We start from the raw sequence: 18,318 nt of genomic DNA on the forward strand, positions 1-18,318 counted from the left end.
ATTGAATACCAATTTAATACTTTATAGCGAACGATTCAGCGTTTATTATCAAAAGGTTAGAAGCAATAAAATAAAAAAAATAAAAACTGTACATACTTACCTGTGAGATAGAATTCTCAGAGACCTGCTTTAGCCAACTCATAGGAGAGTCATGTGATTTGGTTTTCCATAGCTACATAAGCGTAACCTCAATTCTTCAATATCTTTTCTTCTAAACATATAAACGGTCCTTCTCTGCATAGAGTAACAAATTTGGTATTTGAATATGTTTGATTATTTGAACATTTACCTTCGTGTGACCATTTTCCGCATTTATAACATCTTTCAAGGTGTCATGCTCTTCTTTTTGTTGCGGATTTTGATTTTCCTTTACCAAAATGTGTCTTATGATGATCTTTCGTGAGTTCTTTCCTTACTTCGTCACATCTGCTTCTTATTACTGACACCAGGTCACTCGGGAGTGTGTCATTATTACGTTTAGTAATCAAAGCATGTAGCATTAGACCATGGTTCAAATCAAAGGAATTCTTCATCTCGTAAAACCTAAAAAAAATAAAAATTCAGAATGGAGGGAGAAGACTAGTTCTTTAGGGTCTGCTAGGGAAAGACCATTCGGATTCCATTTTCAGAAACTACACGAAAACAGAATATCTAACTCCAACAGAAATAAATATTATCCTTAAAAGACTTGATTCTCCCCACACTTAGTTAGATGTGGTGTCGAAATTGTGATTAACTTTGTTGTCAACTTCCATTGGATCATGTATGTAATGTTTAACTCTATGACCATTAACTTTAAATTCAATCTCATTTGAATTTATTAACTCTATTGTTCCGTATGGGAAAACTCTTTTGACTATGAATGGTCCAGACCATCTTGATTTCAATTTTTCAGGAAATAGCTTGAATCGTGAATTGAAAAGAAGAACTTGATCTCGTTCCTTAAATTCTTTTGAACTTCTGATTCTTTTATCATGCCATTTCTTCGTTCTTTCCTTATAGATTAATGAATTTTCGTATGCTTCATGTCTTAATCCTTCAAATTCGTTTAATTGACTTAACCGTAGACGTCCGGCTTCATACAAATCAAGATTACATGTCTTTAAAGCCCAAAATGCTTTGTGCTCAATTTCTACTGGAAGGTGACATGCTTTTCCGTAAATGAGTTTAAAAGGTGTGGTTCCAATTGGAGTTTTGTAGGCTATTCTAAAAGCCCAGAGTGCATCCTCCAATTTCATGGACCATTCCTTCGGATTTGATCCTACGGTTTTCTCTAGAATACGTTTTAAAGCTCAGTTGGTATTTTCAACTTGTCCACTTGTTTGTGGATGATAAGCGGTTGAGATTTTATGAGTTACTCCATATCTTTTGAGAACTTTCTCAAGTTGATTATTACAAAAATGAGTACCCCGATCACTTATTAAAGCCTTCGGTGTTCCGAACCTTGCAAAAAGACGTTTTAAGAAGTTGACTACAACTCGTGCATCGTTAGTTGGGAGAGCTTGTGCATCCGCCCATTTAGATACATAATCAATGGCAACGAGAATATAGAGATTATTATGAGATTTTGGAAATGGACCCATAAAGTCAATACCCCAAACGTCAAATACTTCACATACTTGAATGACATTTTGTGGCATTTCATCACGTTGACTTATTTTTCCGACCCTTTGACAAGCATCGCAAGATTTACAAAGAAGGTGTGCGTCTCTGAAAATTGTAGGCCAATAGAACCCAGCATCGTAAACTTTTTTTGCTGTAAGTTGAGGCCCATAATGCCCTCCTGTTGGTCCTGTGTGATAATGATTTAAGATTTAACTAGTTTCATCTCTGAATACACATCGGCGTATTATTCCATCGGGACAACTTTTAAACAAATGTGGATCTTCCCAAAAATAGTGTTTTATATCACTAAAGAATTTCTTTCGTTTTTGGTACGACAACCCTTTTTCAAGGAATCCACATACTAAGTAGTTTGCATAGTCTGCAAACCATTGAATTTCATTATAATCTATCTTCAATAGATATTCATCAGGAAAGTTATCTTGTATGGCCGATTCATTTAGAACTTCTAATTCGGGATTTTCAAGACGAGAAAGATGATCAGCGGCGAGATTTTCTGCACCCTTTTTGTCTCGGATTTCAATATCGAACTCTTGTAGGAGTAAGATCCAACGGATTAATCGTGGTTTGGCATCCTGTTTTGAAAATAGGTATCTAAGAGCAGAATGGTCGGTATAGACCACCGTTTTAGCTAGAACGAGATATGAACGAAATTTGTCAAAAGCAAAGACAATAGCAAGGAGTTCTTTTTCAGTAGTTGTGTAATTCGTTTGTGCTCCTTGTAACGTCTTACTAGCGTAATAAATAGGTTGAAATCGTTTTTGAATTCTTTGACCTAAAACGGCTCCCATTGCAAAATCACTTGCATCGCACATGAGTTCAAATCGTAGATTTCAATTTGGAGTTATCATGATCGGCACATTAGTGAGTTTATCTTTAAGAATATTAAAAGATTTGATGCATTCATCTGAAAATATGAACGGAGCATCCTTTTCTAAGAGTTTATTCATAGGAGTGGCAATTTTAGAAAAATCTTTTATGAAACGTCGGTAAAACCGGCATGCCCTGGAAAACTCCTAACTCCTCTAACATTGGTGGGATGTGGAATTTTAGCAATTACATCTACTTTAGCTCTATCCACTTCAATTCCTTCTTTTGAAATTTTATGACCAAGAACGATGCCTTCTCTAACCATGAAATGGCATTTCTCCCCGTTAAGTACTAGATTTGATTGTTCGCATCTAATTAGCATTCGTTCAAGATTAACTATACATGATTCAAAAGTATCACCGAAGACTGAAAATTCATCCATGAAAACTTCCATGCATTCTTCTATCATTTCGTGAAAAATCGACATCATGCACCTTTGAAAGGTTGCAGGGGCGTTGCAAAGTCCAAATGGCATCCGTTTGTAAGCAAAAGTACCATAAGGGCACGTGAACGTGGTTTTCTCTTGATCCTCGGGTGCTATTGGAATTTGAAAATATCCAGAAAAACCGTCAAGAAAACAATAGTAACTATTTCCGGCTAATCTTTCCAACATTTGATCAATGAAAGGTAAGGGAAAGTGATCTTTTCTGGTGGCGTCATTTAATTTTCTATAATCAATACAAACATGCCATCCTGTTACAGACCTAGTAGGAATAAGCTCACTTTTTTCATTTGTGATGACAGTCATGTCACCCTTCTTAGGTACACATTGAACTGGGCTTACCCATGGACTATCAGAGATTGGATAAATTAAACCTGCATCAACCAGTTTAATTATTTCTTTCTTAACAACATCTTGCATATTAGGATTTAGTCTTCGTTGGCGTTGCACATACGTTTTATGACCTTCTTCCATAAGGATTTTATGTGTGCAATACGAAGGACTTATGCCTTTAATATCATGAATCTTCCATGCAATAGCTGGTTTATGAGCTTTTAGCACAGAAATGAGTTGAGATTTTTCATTTTCAGTAAGAGAAGACGATATTATTACAGGTAATTCAGATTCACCATGTAAATAAGCGTATTCCAAATGGTTTGGAAGTGGCTTTAACTCTAATGTTGGTGGTTCTTCTATCAATGATTTGTATCGATATCTGTCTTCCTCATTTAGCATTTGAATTTCTTCTGTTGTTGGTTCGTATTCATTAGCAATGAGTGCGGCTAACATTTCAGCTTCATCAATTGGTTCAGTTCCTTCTCCTAAAGAACATTCTCCTGTTCCTTGTAATTCTGGAAATTCTTCTAACAATTCTGCATGTGAATCTATAGTTTGAATATAATAACATGTATCATCTGCAGATTGCGGTTGTTGCGTGGCTCTATCAACAGAAAAGGTAACACTCTCATCCTCTATACTTAGGGTCAGTTTCTTACCGAACACGTCTATTATTGCTTTAGCCGTGTTTAAGAATGATCTTCCTAATATGAGAGGAACTCGAGAATCTTCTTCCATGTCTAGAATAACAAAATCTACTGGAAATACTAAAGTACCAACTTTAACTAGCATGTTCTCCATTATCCCTCTAGGATATTTTACTAATTGATCGGCTAGTTGTATGCTTATTCTTGTTGGTTTCAATTCTCCAAGGTCTAGTTTAGCGTATAGTGAATACAGCATTAGATTTATACTAGCACCTAAGTCGCCAATGCTTCTATTGAACTAAGACTACCCAGAAAATATGGAATTGTGAAACTTCCTGGATCTGATAATTTTTCTGGTATCTTATTCAACAGTACTGCAGAACAATTAGCATTCATTGTAATAGCCGAAAGTTCTTCCATTTTCTTTCTATTTGTTATTAGATCTTTCAGAAATTTAGCATATCTTGGCATTCCTGAAATTACATCAATGAAAGGAAGATTGACATTTATTTGTTTAAACATATCCAAGAATTTAGATTGCTCGGCTTCAAGTCTTTCTTTTCTCATTTTACTTGGGTAAGGAAGTGGTGGTTGGTATGGTTTAACATAAGGTTTAGCCTTAACTGTGTTATCTTCATTAACCTTTTCAACTACCGGTTCTGTTTCCTTATCTTGCTCAGGTTGTGGTGCCTGTGGAGTAGGAATAGAGTTATCAGAAATTTCAGGTATTTCAGGTTTTTTAAGTGTAATACCACTTCTTATGGTAATGGCTTTAGCTGTTTCATTCCGAGGGTTAGCATTTGTATCGCTAGGTAGATTTCCCGGTTTTCTTTCACCTATTAACCTTGCTAGGTTACTCACTTCTTGTTCCAAATTTTGAATAGAAGCTTGTTGATTTCTAAATGCTTGAGCATTTTGTTCATTAGTTTGTTTCTGAGATGTGAAAAACTGAGATTGAGATTTAACTAGCTTTGACATCATGTCTTCTAAATTTGGCTTTTTATCATCGATTTGTGGTGGTTTATTTTCAAAAATAGGTCTTTGCTGATTATAAGTGTTGTTAGATACTTGCTGATTGCTAGGACCTTGTTGGTTGTTGTATGGAAAATTTCGGTTATAATTCTGATTTTGATTGTAGATTGGTCTTGGCGGTTGATAATTATTCTGATAATTATTTCCAAGCCTTTGGTTCATGTATGAAACATTCTCTCTTTGTTCCATTGTTTGTTAAATACTGAGACAATCTTTTGTCAAATGTGGTCCTCCACACTGCTCACAACTAATTCGTATTGAGTGAATATCCTTAGTCATCTTTTCCATTCGTCTCTCGACAGCATCTATCTTTGCGAAAATGGAATCAAAGTCATGGCTAGAATCGGCTCTTGCTGCTGATAGTGCTCCAAATGAACATATATTTAGTATCAATATCCCTCCGATATGTAAAGATTTCAGTTGCAATTGTTCCATTTTCATGTAATATTCGTTTATATTAAATAAGTGCGAAGACAAAAGGCGAAAACAACGAATTGAAGATGCAAAGGTCCAAAAAGCTCAAAAGTACAAGATACAATTAAAAAGGTTCAATTTATTGATAAGGAACGTCTAAAAATGACAAGAGTACAAGTTACGAAACGCAAAGTACAAAATATCTCAGCGTACGCAAGGACGTTCGAAAATTCAGAACCGGGACATGAATCAACTCTCAACGCTCGACGCAACGGAAAAAAATTACGAGTCTACTATGTATATAAATATAATATAATATATAAATAATTATAAAAATTATTTATATATTATATATATTTAAATAAAAACCGTCGGCAGCCTTGGATCTTGAACTTGTGGGCTGGTTTAGGAACCTCCGCGACTTGCGGAGCTGGAAGGCCAAAATGGCCGCGACTCGCGGAGCAGTGAATTTCAGTTCTGGCTATAAAAGCTCTCGAGTTCTGCATGTAAAATATAAAAAAAAAAAATAATAATAATAATAATACTCCATAAGATAATAAATAAATAAATATATATATATATATAGTATAGATTAGTGTTATATTAGATTAGTTCGGGTTATGTAAAGGTTATTTTACGGGTTTTTGAAGTCGAAATTCTGTCCGTGTAACACTACGCGATAAATACTCAATGTAAGCTATGTTCTCCTTTTTAAATTAATGTCTCGTAGCTAAGTTATTATTATGCTTATTTAAAACGAAGTAATCATGATGTTGGGCTAATTACTAAAATTGGATAATTGGGCTTTGTACCATAATTGGGGTTTGGACAAAAGAACGACACTTGTGGAAATTAGATTATGGGCTATTAATGGGCTTTATATTTGTTTAACTAAATGATAGTTTGTTAATGTTAATATAAAGATTTACAATTGGGCGTTCCTATAAATTACCATATACACTCGATCGGACACGATGGGCGGGGTATTTATATGTACGAATAATCGTTCATTTAACCGGACACGGGAATGGATTAATAGCCACTAGAATAATTAAAACAGGGGTGAAATTACATTCAAGGGTAATTGGTGTAATTGTTAACAAAGTAGTAAAACCTTGGTTTACACGCAGTCGATAACCTGGTGTATTCATTAAGCAAAGTATTAAGACCTTGTTACAGTTCGAATCCCCAGTTAGTTGGAATATTTGACTTCGGGTATAAGGTTAAATTTGCCGAGCAGTTTATAATTATGACCGATGAACTATTATGGATAAAAACCAAATATGTTTCAAATACATCCAGGACAAAGGACAATTAACCCAGGACAATAAATTAAAATCAAAACGTCAAACATCATGGTTACGGAAGTTTAAATAAGCATAATATATTTTATTTCATTTTTCCTCGTACTTTTATTTATTGTCATTATTGTTATTTATTTTATATTGTTATTTAAATATCGTCATTTACTATACGCTTTGCTTAAAATATAAATCGACAAACCGGTCATTAAAAGGTAAACCCCCTTTTATATATTATTATATATAATTATATATATTTTGTACAAATATAGTTGTTTAAAAATATAGTGTGCAATAAGCCCGCTCCCTGTGGAACGAACCGGACTTACTAAAAACTATACTACTCTACGATTAGGTACACTGCCTATAGTGTTGTAGCAAGGTTTAGGTATATCCCATTTGTAAATAAATAATTAAAACTTGTGTAGTTTGTATCACTTTTCGTACTAAAAATATAATACTATTTCGTACCCCCACGCTACCGCATCAAGTTTTTGGCGCCGCTGCCGGGGAATCGGTGAAACGCTATATTTTTAATATATATTTGTATAAATATATTTTTAGAAAAACAATATAAAATTAAAAAAAAAAAAAAAAAAAAAAAACGTTTTACATCCTCCGCGACTTGCGGAGTTGTAAGGCAAGTGGAACCGCGACTCGCGGAGCCGCCCTGACGAGCTGACAGAAACCCTAAAATCGCATTAATTACGGATTATTATTTATTATTATTTAAACCTAATTAGTTTATTATTAATATAATTTAGTTTTAAGTTTTAATTAATTAGTTATAATTAATTATATTTAATTTTAATATATAAAAAATTAATACTTTTATAAAATATAAAAATAAAAATATAAATATAAAAATAATATTTTTATAAAAATTGTACTTTTTACAACTTTAAGTTTATTTTTATTTATATAAAAAAATAATATATTTTTTTTGTGTAATATTTGTATCGTTATTGTTCGTAGCTAGTTTTAAGTTCTAGTATTTTGCCGTAGCTTATTTTTATTTTTAGATTTTTAGGCTTTGCCGTAAAATCCCTTGAGTGCTTTTTCTTTAGACTAAGATTTAGGTGCTTTAGAATTTTGCGACGCCATTTTTCGCTTTAGTTTTAAATAGATTTTAGTGCCTTCAAGTAATTGCCGTTTTCTGAATAAAATTGCATTTACCTTTAGACCTTTAGGCGCAACTTTTTAGATATAATTTTTAGACTTTTAAGTTACGACGCGCTATTTTCTTATTTTTATTTTTCGACGCGCATTCTTTTTCTTTCTTATTTCTCGACGCTTTAGTTTTTAGGACTTAGAAATTTTCTCTATTTCTTATCTAATATCTCAAACGGAAAGAAAAATTATTTAAGTAATTAAATTAATGGACGTTGACAATTTTCTGCTTCGTAGTAATAGTTGGATTTGTTAGTGGCTGAGTTGTGAGCTTCCGATTTAAAGGGTTCTGGCTCCCTGCTGCATCTTTTGGCTATTCGAAACGTGGGCAAAAGCAAAAAAGTCTATTAATTGGACAACTTATATAAGTTTTTCTATTTTTATAACTAATAGGATAATTAGTAAATGCACCACATTGTAGCTAAAATTTGGCCATCGCAATAAAATGAAAAATTTTGAAAACAAGGCTATGGAAACTCTTTTTGATATCCAAAATCAATTAAATCAATACTCTCAAACGGGTGTTGATGACAATTCGTTCAGTCAATCTTGGATCACGAATGACGAAACAATAACTGGTTGTGAAATCTGTGGAGATTATCACTCAACATGGGAATGTTATTATTACGTTCCTATGGAAAATTACGCACCCACGGAACCTGAATGGAATGATTATGAAGAATACAATTCAAATTGGGATTATTCCCAAGAATATTTCCAAACTCAACAACCAGTAGACGAGGAAAATTACGTGTCTGAAAATTTATTAGACAATATGAAAATCAAACTCGAAGAACTCAATGCTCAAAATGAACAAATGAGAGAGTTTGTAAACCGGCAAGCTGAAACTCTATCAGACTACACACCTGTTGATCTGAGGAGTCGTGTGCAAGAAAATCTCATATCATCGAATTTTGATAAATTCGAGAGCTCAATCACCAACTACCCCGATGATACTTTTTATTCAGTCTTACCAAATTCACAACATATCGACACATTAGCCTCTACAGACAAAATCATCAATCCATCAATGAATGATGAAGAAGAAATAAGGGTGACAAATTGGTACTCTTGGGAAAACGATAACGTTGAAAATTTTAACCCCGAGACCAAACCGAACTTCACCATTCCACAACCTTCCAACCCAATATTCTCTATAGAAGAGTCATCTACCGAAGATGAACTACGAGCTATAATAGATAATGACACCTCGGATTTCACCCAATTGGGTAATAGAGGTGAAAACTTTGATCCCGAGAATAAACAGAAGGAAATATTAGGAATTGTCTACCCTATAGAAATATGTATGTCGGTATATATCGATCCATTTGACCAAGAACCAGAAAAGAGACATATCCATTTACTAAAAGCTACACTTAAAAAAGAATTAAGTAGTGACAATCGGGCGAGTCTAAACTTTAAACCCATTGATATATTATACACCACCCGAGATGTAAATAACTGGCTCACTATTTTAATTCGTGGAACTTATTCTACCGACTTCACATGTCGTCAGCTAAGTATAGGGAAGTCTAACCCCACTTAACGTTAAATTCGGGGTTCGGGTTAGTGCATAACTCGTTAATAAAAATGCACAATTAGGGTAAAAGACACATTTTCAAATATTAGCAAACAGTTCAGAAAAGCAACCGTTTTTGAAGAAAAACATGTGTGATAAAACAATAAAAGGAATGAACGATGAGGCGCGCCATCTATCATTCGACGAGCTTTGTAATTACAAACTGGGTATTTTTAATTACTTTTCTACACTAATCACCCTCATGAATTTATAATTATAGTCTGATTTCATGCAAATGAGGGCATTGCATGATCTCAAGTGTGGGGAAGGGTTATAAATTCTCTCGTGTTTACACTTAATTTATTTGCCAAATTTTGTGAAAATTTGAAAAATTTTCAACTAAATGAATTCAAAATCATGTTTATACATATTTATGAACGGTGAAAACTAGGTGTTAATACTGAAATTATCGTTGCCTCGGAAAGGACATAAATTGAGAAACACCCTAAAACGATTGAATTCATTTAAAATGGAATAAAGGAGAATAAAAAGGCAAAGAAAGAAACTAAGTGTGGGGAGAATGTACCAAGTTATTCAATTAAAAACTATATATCACATGTTTCTGTAAAGTTATTGCAGGTGCTTTTGTTTTGGACTAAATTAACTGTTTTACCCGATTTACTGTAATATATTTGAAAGAAAAGATGGATCTACACGATGAATCAATTCCATCATTAAAAGGAAGTAAAGTCTTCCGAAAAAGACACGCGCTTCTTGATTTAGGTCAAGAAGTTGTCTTTCAGACCAGCTGTAGGTTGACGAAAAATCTAGAAAAGTCAACACTAAAATCAGCAGGAAATCCACGGACCTCAGCATAAAACAGGGTCGCCAGGTGGTCAGATTTATCCTAACCATGAGAAGGATTTATCTCGTACAATGGGGGGGCACCGTGCAAATTAGCTTGATAAGACTAATGAATCAGATCCCCAAAAAGGATAATCTCCTTAAAGATTAAAAATCAGCTTTTAAGCCTGATATTACTCAATCCTTGAGATTGACTTTAAAGATTGAGAATTACAACTCATGGAATTCAATGATATCTAAACTCGAGCTTAAACGAGAAAATATTTTGATCAAAATTACAAACCGATTTGTTTTCTGAAAACCCTATTTTCAATGCGTTCATTACCATTGAACGTAAAATCCTAGGAATTCACCTGGAATTCATTAGGTCACCTGAACCAAATCGGGTGTCAACCGTAAGAACGGTGGTTGCATAGTGGTCAAAGACAGGACCTTGTGCCAGACCGAAAAAAAATTATAAGGGTGAGCTTTACTATTGCTCCTACCAAGGATAGTAATTGCGTCCGACACATTATAGACCATAATTAAAAGCATGTCAGGGGACATTGCCTTAACAGTTGCTTGTTCAACGCTTTCCTTTACAACCGGACGGTAGTTTACCGAAAGGTAATATACGGGACAAGTAAACTGGACGTGTTGCTTTCCAAATACAAGGTTAGCAAGTGGGTGACACAAAACCGCAAGTTTTGAGCTAAAATTTTCAAATCTGAAACCCACCAAACCCACAAAAATATTTTGCAAACACCGGTAAAGGGTTATTCTGGAAAACTTATCTAGGGTAAAAACTAGATTTCAAAAGATCAAATGTTTTCATAAAGATCCAATTTCCTTAATGGATCTAAATTTTCATAGTCATGTGGGACTGTAAACCACAAATGCTACTATCATTGTTTATACCGCCGTATCAAAATCACTGATGTACAAAGTGTGAAGAATAAAGAAGTGATTCTAGTGTGTTTTATTTCAAGATTGTATTGCTTGAGGACAAGCAACGTTCAAGTGTGGAGATATTTGATAGTGCTCCAAATGAACATATATTTAGTATCAATATCCCTCCGATATGTAAAGATTTCAGTTGCAATTGTTCCATTTTCATGTAATATTCGTTTATATTAAATAAGTGCGAAGACAAAAGGCGAAAACAACGAATTGAAGACGCAAAGGTCCAAAAAGCTCAAAAGTACAAGATACAATTAAAAAGGTTCAATTTATTGATAAGGAACGTCTAAAAATGACAAGAGTACAAGTTACGAAACGCAAAGTACAAAATATCTCAGCGTACGCAAGGACGTTCGAAAATTCGGAACCGGGACATGAACCAACTCTCAACGCTCGACGCAACGGAAAAAAATTACGAGTCTACTATGTATATAAATATAATATAATATATAAATAATTATAAAAATTATTTATATATTATATATATTTAAATAAAAACCGTCGGCAGCCTTGGATCTTGAACTTGTGGGCTGGTTTTGGAACCTCCGCGACTTGCGGAGCTGGAAGGCCAAAATGGTCGCGACTCGCGGAGCAGTGAATTTCAGTTCTGGCTATAAAAGCTCTCGAGTTCTGCATGTAAAATATAAAAAAAAAATAATAATAATAATAATACTCCATAAGATAATAAATAAATAAATATATATATATATATATAGTATAGATTAGTGTTATATTAGATTAGTTCGGGTTATGTAAAGGTTATTTTACGGGTTTTTGAAGTCGAAATTCTGTCCGTGTAACACTACGCGATAAATACTCAATGTAAGCTATGTTCTCCTTTTTAAATTAATGTCTCGTAGCTAAGTTATTATTATGCTTATTTAAAACGAAGTAATCATGATGTTGGGCTAATTACTAAAATTGGGTAATTGGGCTTTGTACCATAATTGGGGTTTGGACAAAAGAACGACACTTGTGGAAATTAGATTATGGGCTATTAATGGGCTTTATATTTGTTTAACTAAATGATAGTTTGTTAATGTTAATATAAAGATTTACAATTGGGCGTTCCTATAAATTACCATATACACTCGATCGGACACGATGGGCGGGGTATTTATATGTACGAATAATCGTTCATTTAACCGGACACGGGAATGGATTAATAGCCACTAGAATAATTAAAACAGGGGTGAAATTACATTCAAGGGTAATTGGTGTAATTGTTAACAAAGTAGTAAAACCTTGGTTTACACGCAGTCGATAACCTGGTGTATTCATTAAGCAAAGTATTAAGACCTTGTTACAGTTCGAATCCCCAGTTAGTTGGAATATTTGACTTCGGGTATAAGGTTAAATTTGCCGAGCAGTTTATAATTATGACCGATGAACTATTATGGATAAAAACCAAATAGGTTTCAAATACATCCAGGACAAAGGACAATTAACCCAGAATAATAAATTAAAATCAAAACGTCAAACATCATGGTTACGGAAGTTTAAATAAGCATAATATATTTTATTTCATTTTTCCTCGTACTTTTATTTATTGTCATTATTGTTATTTATTTTATATTGTTATTTAAATATCGTCATTTACTATACGCTTCGCTTAAAATATAAATCGACAAACCGGTCATTAAAAGGTAAACCCCCTTTTATATATTATTATATATAATTATATATATTTTGTACAAATATAGTTGTTTAAAAATATAGTGTGCAATAAGCCCGCTCCCTGTGGAACGAACCGGACTTACTAAAAACTATACTACTCTACGATTAGGTACACTGCCTATAGTGTTGTAGCAAGGTTTAGGTATATCCCATTTGTAAATAAATAATTAAAACTTGTGTAGTTTGTATCACTTTTCGTACTAAAAATATAATACTATTTCGTACCCCCACGCTACCGCATCAGCTGCTTTAGATGATCTAACGATATCTTTTTCTTGATGCCACTCATGTGAGTGGGAAGCAGTGTTATCAATAATTTTGTAAGCTTCAGTTGATGTTTTTTTCATAATGGAACCACCAGCTGCTATGTCGATGTCTTTTCGTGTAGTGATGTCGCATCCTTGGTAGAATATTTGTACTATTTGATAAGTGTCTAAACCATGTTGCAGACATCCTCTCAACAACTTTCCAAATCTTATCCACGCCTCATATAAAGTTTCGTTTGGCTTCCGTGTGAACGTAACAATTTATCCTTGAAGTCTCACGGCTTTAGATGCTGGAAAGAATTGTTTAAGAAATTTTTTAACTAAATCATCTCATGTATCAATCGCCCCTTCAGGTAACGATTCTAACCAATCTTTGGCTTCTCCCTTTAAAGTCCAGGGAAATAACATGAGATAGATCTGTTCATCCTCCACTTCTCGGATTTTAAATAGAGTACAGATCCTATTAAAGATACGAAGATGTTCGTTTGGATCTTCCTTCGGCGCACCACTAAATTGGCATTGATTAGTTACCATGTGTAGGATTTGTCCTTTGATTTCATAATCTGGCGCATTAATGTCTGGTTGAGTAATTACGTGACATTGGCCAGTGCGTTTAGCTCTCATTCGGTCTTCCATACTTAGAGGTTCCAGATTTTCCATTATTGAATTTGTTGAATCTGAATCACTAAGGGATTCTGACTTAATGGTTTCTTCCTCGACAATCTCTGGATGAGTAATTTGTGGTTCAAAAGGAATGATTAGTGGTTCAGGATCTCTGAATCGTCCCTGAATATCCTCCGGATTCTCAATTGTGAGGTCGGGTTCAAAAAATGGATTATCGGAAATTTGAATTGGAGTACTTGGTCGACTAGATGACGATTCTAAAGAAAAATCAACGGCGAAAATATTGGCTAGATGTTTTGATCGAGTTACAGGTGATGAACGTATAAAAGGTGGTGAACGTATAAAAGGTGGTGAACGTTTTGCTCGGCGCATTCACTGAATATCCTATTAGTTATAAAAGATAAAAATTATATAAGTTATCAAATTAATAGACTTTTATGATTTTGCCCACGTTTCGAATAGTCAATAGATACAGCAGGTAGCTAGGACCCTTTAAATCGGAAGCCCACAACTCGCCACTAACACATCCAACTATTACTACGAACCAGAAAATTTTGGATGTCTATCAATTTAACCACTTAAAATAATTTTTCGTCGAAGTTTAAAGAAATTTTAGAGAAGAAATAGAAAAATATTCTAAGTACTAAAAACTAGAGCGTCGAGAAATAAGAAAGAAAAAGAGCGCGTCGGAAAAACGTCGAAAAAATAAAAGGTCGACAAATAATAAAAAGAACGTAGCGCGTCGAAACTTAAAAGTCTAAAAACTAAGAATTAAAAGTTACGTCTAAAGGTATTAAAGCTTAAAAGAATTCTATATCCAAAACGGCAATTATTTAAAAAGTACTAAAATCTTAAATACTAAAACAATAAGTGACGTCGTAAAATTCTAAGGCGCCTAAATCTTAATCTAAAGAAAAAGCACTTAAGGGATTTTACGGGAAAGCCTAAAAATCTAGAAATAAAATTAACTACGGCAAAAACTATATCTTAAAACTAATTACGAACGAAAAATAAAAATTACGAATTAAACTAATAAAAAGATACGGAAATATAAAAATAAAACTAAAGTTATAAAAATACAATTTTTTTATAAAAATATTATTTTTATATTATTTATTTTATAAAAGTATTAATTTATTAATTATTAAAACTAATTATAACTTAAAAGTACAAATTAAATAAAACTAAAACTAATTAATAAAAACTAATTAAATAAATAAACCCTAATTAGGGTTAATAAATTAATAATAATAATTATTAAAACTCCCTAAACCGTACCAGCTAATGATCAGACCTGTCAGAGGGTACCATGCGGTCGCATGAGTTTTCTACACTCGAGCCATGCGATCGCATGGCTTGCACTTTCAGTTTAAATGTAGGTCGAAAAATGCAGGCTCAGTTTCTATTTTTTATTTTCTTTTACTTTGATTTTTTTACAAAATTTAAAATAAGTAATTAAAATACACTTATATTTTTAAGATCTAAAAAAATACTTTTATACTTTATAAAATATATATTTTCGTTTTACTCTCTTTTTTAATTATGTTTTAAATTTTTATTTTTAATATTTAAAACGTATTTTTACAAAAGTAAATTAAAAATCTTTTTTTATTATATAGCGTTTCGCTTTCGGCGTTGTTTGATCCCCGGCAGCGGTGCCAAAAATACTTGATGTGCGTAGAGGTGTATACGAAATAGTTATATTTTTACTACGAAATACTATTAAATACGATACAATTTTACACAAGTTATTTATTTATTTATAGAGTGGATATACCTAAACCTTGCTACAACACTTATAGGCAGTGTACCTAATCGTACAGTAGTGTAGTTTTTAGTAAGTCCGGTTCGTTCCACAGGGAGCTAGCCAAGTTTAACGCTATATTTTTAAAACTATATTTATAAATATATAAATATATATATTTATATATATATAAGTAGTATTATTATTATAAAAGGGGGTTTTTACCGTTTAATGACCGGTTTGTCGATTTTAAAACTTTAGTCACAGTTAAAACCTAATGTAAAATATTAAAAATAAATATAACTTAATTTAAAGCGTAAAGTAAATGACAATAATTAAAGTGCGATAAATAAAATTGCGATAATTAAAAAGTACGATAATTAAAAAGTACGATAATTAAAAGTGCAATAAATAAAATGATAGTAAATAAAAGTGCGATGAAATATGAAATAAAGAAATTATGCTTATTTAAACTTCCGTAATCATGATGTTTGACGTGTTGATTTTAATTTATTACCATGGGTTAATTGTCCTTTGTCCTGGAATGTTCGATATGTCCATACGGTTGAGTAAAGTCTTCATCAAATTATCCTTATACCTGAAGTCAAATATTCCAACTAATTGGGGATTCGAATTGTAACAAGGTCTTAATACTTTGTTTTATGAATACACCAGGTTATCGACTGTGTGTAATCCAAGGTTTTATTACTTTGTTAACAATTACACCAATTACCCTTGAATGTAATCCACCCCAGTTTCAACGAGTCCATTAACTATTAATCCATTCCTGTATCTGGTAAAATGAACGATAATTCGTATATATAGATATCCCGCCCACCGTACCCGATTAAGCGTATGTGGTTATATATAGATACGTCAAATTGTAATCTTTATATTAAATTAATGAGGTATCGTTTAGTTAATATAAAGCCTATTAATAGCCCATAGTCTAATTTCCACAAGTGTCATTCTTTTGTTCAAACCCCAATTATGGTACAAAGCCCAATTACCCTGTCTTTAATATTTAGCCCAACATCACGATTACTTCAATTTAAAAAAGCATGATAATAACTTAGCTACGAAAAATTAATTTAAAAAGGTTGAACATAACTTACAATGATTAATAATAGCGTAGCGTTACACGGACAGAATTTCGAATTACACACTTACAATATTCGCTAACATAACCTTATTATTATTAATCTTAAATTATATTATTAAAAACCGTCGGCAAACAAGAAGACAAGTGATTGTGAGCTGGATCAGGAGGTCATGCAATCGCATGCCCTGGGTGCCTTAAAACCATGCGATCTCATGGCAGTAAAGTACTGGCCAGGTCCTATAAATTGCAAGTTTGGGCGACGAGTTTACACACACCATATTTCTCAATTACTCTCTATCTCTCAATATATATTTATATTTATTTTATAATTATAATTTTAATATTAATTTAATAATAATAAGGTTATAGTGGTGAATGAATTAAGTGTAAGTCGAAAGTTGGTTCATGTCCCGGTTTCGGATTTTTGAACGTCCTTTCGTACTATTTAATATCTTGTACTTTGCGGTTTGCGACTCGTACTCTTGTAATTTTTAGACGTTTCTCATCAATAATTTGAACCACTTTGATTGTACTTTGTACTTTTTAGCTTTTTGGTCATTTGCATCTTCAAATCGTCGAATCTGTCTTTTGTCTTCTCCTTTTATTATTTAAACGAATATTACTTGTAAATAGAACAATTGCAACTAAAAGCTTGTCTTTCTTGAGGGATAATGCTATGAAATATATGTTCATTTTTAGCATTATCAAATATTGCCACACTTGAGCGTTGCTTGTCCTCAAGCAATATAGTCTTGAAATAAAAATACTAGAATCACTTCTTTATTCTTCACACTTTGTACATCAGTGATTTTAATACAGCGGTATGAACAATGATAGTAACGTTATGGTTTACAGTCCCACATGACTATGAAAATTTAGATCCTTTAGGAAATTGGATCTTTATGAAAACATTTGATCTTTTTAAAAATTCAATCTAGCTGTTACCCTAGATACGTTTTCCGGAATAACCCTTCACCGGTGTTTGCGAAATTGTTTTTATGGGTTTTGTGGGTTTCAAATTTGAAAAATTTAGCTCAAAACTTATGGTTCTGTGTTACCCACTTGCTAACCTTGTATTAGGAAAGCAACACATCCAGTATACTTGCTCCGTATATTACCTTTTCGTAAACTACCGTCCGGTTGTAAAGGAAAGCGTTGAACAAGCAACTGTTAAGGCAATGTCCCGTGACATGCTTTTGATTATGGTCTATATCGTGTCGGATGCAATTACTATTCTTTGTAGGAGCAATAGTAAACATCACCCTATAATTTTTTGGTCTGACACAAGGTCCTGTCTTTGACCATGCTATGCAACCACCGTTCTTACGGTTGACACCCGATTTGGTTCAGGTGACCTAATTATGAAGACCCGTCCTAATCCATCTGGACGAAATCCATATAGATTATAAACGATTCACAACAGTTGATTTCATCGCGAGGTATTTGACCTCTATATGATACATTTTACAAATATTGCATTCAATTTTAAAAGACAATCTTTCTTTACAATGAAAATTGACGGCATGCATACCGTTTCAGAATATATCCAACTATAATTGACTTAATAATAATCTTGATGAACTTGACGACTCGAATGCAACGTCTTTTGAAATATGCCATGAATGACTCCAAGTAATGTTTCTAAAATGAGCAAATGCACAGCGGAAGATTTCTTTCGTATCTGAGAATAAACATACTTTCAAGTGTCAACCAAAAGGTTGGTGAGTTCATTAGTTTAACATAAATAA

The sequence above is a fragment of the Rutidosis leptorrhynchoides genome, chromosome 1, assembly GCF_046630445.1.
Source record: "Rutidosis leptorrhynchoides isolate AG116_Rl617_1_P2 chromosome 1, CSIRO_AGI_Rlap_v1, whole genome shotgun sequence".
NCBI lineage: Eukaryota > Viridiplantae > Streptophyta > Magnoliopsida > Asterales > Asteraceae > Rutidosis > Rutidosis leptorrhynchoides.